The following is a 3,058-nucleotide window of genomic DNA, read 5'->3' as shown; positions in this document are numbered from 1 at the left end:
TTCCCTAGTACCCATGTAAAGGCAGATGCACAAAGTGGCACATGTATCTGGAGTTTGTTTGCAGCAGCTGGAGGCCCTGGCATGCCCATTCTCTCTGTCTCTCTTCTCTATATTTCTCTCAACTTGAAAATAAATAAAAATATTTTTTCTTTTTTTTTTTTTGTTTTGGTTTTTCGAAGTAGGGTCTCACTCTGGTCCAGGCTGACCTGGAATTAACTCTGTAGTCTCAGGGTGGCCTTGAACTCACGGCGATCCTCCTACATCTGCCTCCCGAGTGCTGGGATTAAAGGCGTGCGCCACCATGCCCGGCTCTAAAAATATTTTTTAAAATATTTACTTACTTAAGAGAGATTGTGTGTGTGTGTGGGAGAGAGAGAATGGGCACACCAGGGCCTTATCTGCTACAAACACAAACTCTAGATGCATGTGCCACTTTGTGAATCTGGCTTTGCATGGAAACAGGGAATGAAACCTGGGCTCTCAGCATTTGCAAGCAAGTGCCTTTAACTACTGCGCCATCTCTCCAGCCCCCTTTATTTCTTTTTCTAGTTCCCCCCCCCCCCTCGCTTTGGTCTTTCAAGGTTGGATCTCACTCAAGCCCAGACTGACCTGGAATTCACTATGTAATCTCAGGGTGGCCTTGAACTCATAGCAATCCTACCTTTGCCTCCTGAGTACTGGGATTAAAGGCATATGCCCCCATGCCTGGCCCTTTTCTAGTTTTTAAAATGTGATTCCTAGAAGATTTTAAGCCCCATATACGGCCTGTGATAACTTTCCATAGGTCCCCTAAGTGACAAGTAGAGGTTACATTTTCCAGTCTCCTCTCCATGTGGAGTTCAGCCAAGGCTGCCAGAGGGGCATTTGGAAAGAGATCTGGGAGGTTAGCACTCAGTGGCCACAGCCCTAGGGGCGCCCTGGCTCTTGCCTGACCCACATCTGAACTTCCTTCCTGACCCCAGGCCTCACTGAGCCCACGTGCACCCCAGATTCTTTGCTGTGAACTCTCAAAGGGGACAAGGCCAGTGGGGCCTTCCAAAGATGCTCACGGCAACCGCTCTCATTTCCCTGCCCATCTACTGCTGGAGGCAGTAATAGCCTCCAAGCCTTTACCTTGTACTCCCTCCTCATCTGTGGAGGCCAGTGTCTGAGACAGCCTCTGTGTCATATGGAGCTCAGGGCTCTACTTCCTGTTGGATCCTGACAGGTTCGTCCTTTCCTAGGACCAGAGGTCTCATTGTCTAACAACACAAGGAACCACCAAACGTAGATTCACGGGTTGGAGCAGCAAGGCTCCACACGCCAGCCTCTGGAATTCTGTGCCTCTCACCCCAACATCTGCCCTCCCCTCTCTTCTCCTTTCCCCTTCTCTCACTTCCTCTCCTTTCTTCTCTTTCCAACCTACTATACAGGCAAGAATAACCTTAAACTTCTGATCCTCCTGCCTCCACCTCCTGAACGCTGAGGTCACAGGCTTGGAATATGTAGGGCAAGGTATGGAACCCAGACCTTTGTACATGCTAGGTAAACACTACCTACTGATCTACACCCCCAGCCTCTCTCCTTTCTCTCTCCCCCTCTCTTTCTCTCCTTTACCACAGGCAGGCCCAACTCTGTTTTTTTTTTTTTTTTTGACAGAGAGAAAGAGGGATAGAGGGAGAGAGAGAGAAAAAAAAAATGGGCATGCCAGGGCCTCCAGCCACTTCAAATGAACTCCAGATGCATGTGCCACCTTGTGCATCTGGCTAATGTGGGTCTTGGGAAATCAAACCTGGGTCCTTCAGCTTTGTAGGCAAATACCTTAATGGCTAAGCTATCCCTCCATCCCCCCAACTCTGCTTTTAAAAAGAAATTCTAAAAGGAGGGCCAGGCATGGTGGCGCACGCCATTAATCCCAGCACTCAGGAGGCAGAGGTAAGAGGATCGCTGTGAGTTCAAGGCCACCCTGAGACTACATAGTGAATTTCAAGTTAGCCTGGGCTAGAGCAAGACCCTACCTTGTAAAACAAAAACAAAACAAAACAAAGATCTAAAAGGAAAACACCAGAACCACCCTTCCTCTTTCCCTCCTATAGTCACATTCTGGATCCGTCCTCTTTCACCTTTGGATGCCATTTCAACACCAGGCTGGCTTCTGGCCATGGTTTCCAGAACCTCTGGGGAGCAAGTCACTGATGGCCTAGTTTCCTCATCCACTGACTCCTGCCCAATCTTGCTCAGTCTGACCTCAGGGCAGGTGGAGCGGGCGCCCCTGCTACTCTGTCTCCCCCTCCTAACCGTCCCCAGCTCCAACTCCCTTACATCTCTAGGGCTCCGACGTCAGCCCACATCTCACAGCCCGCCTTCTCTGGGCACTGTCACTTATGCTACAGTCTGTTTAAACAATTGCCTCCAAGTGAACAGTCCACAATCTCCAGCTCTCCAACACTGTTCTCTGAGTTCTATGAATTCTCAGGCTCAAGGTGTCCAAAATGTACCGGTCACTCCCCCTGTCGTCCACCTTAGGAAGACATCAAGACCCTTCTTGCTGTCAGTGACCTAATCCGGCCTCTTCACCTCTCAGCTTGGCCTGTCTCTGGTTTGAGTCCTTCCTCCCTCCTGGCAGCTTGAGCCTAAGACCTTCCAGATTCAGGCTAGAGAAATGGCTCAGTGGTTAAAGGCTCCTGCTTGCAAAGCCTGATGGCCCAGGCTCAATTCTCTGGTTCTCATGCACAGCCAGAGTCACAGAATGAATTTAGAGTTTGTGTCTTTCTCCCTCTCAGATAAATATTTTCAAAAAACAGCACAAAAGGGGCTGGAGAGATGGCTTAGTGGCTAAGTGCTTGCCTGTGAAGCCTAAGGACCTTGGTTCGAGGCTCGATTCGCCAGGATCCACATAAACCAGATGCACAAGGTGGTGCATGCATCTGGAGTTCGTTTGCAGGGGCTAGAGGCCCTGGTGCACCCATTCTCTATCTGCCTCTTTCTCTGTTGCTCTCAAATAAATAGATAATTGCACACCTTTAATCCCAGCACTCAGGAGGTAGAGGTAGGAAGATCTCTGTGAGTTCGAGGCCTC

The sequence above is a fragment of the Jaculus jaculus genome, chromosome 5 (genome assembly GCF_020740685.1).
Source record: "Jaculus jaculus isolate mJacJac1 chromosome 5, mJacJac1.mat.Y.cur, whole genome shotgun sequence".
Lineage (NCBI taxonomy): Eukaryota > Metazoa > Chordata > Mammalia > Rodentia > Dipodidae > Jaculus > Jaculus jaculus.
The sequence above is the reverse complement of the archived record's forward strand: the minus strand, read 5'-3'. Positions refer to the sequence as shown.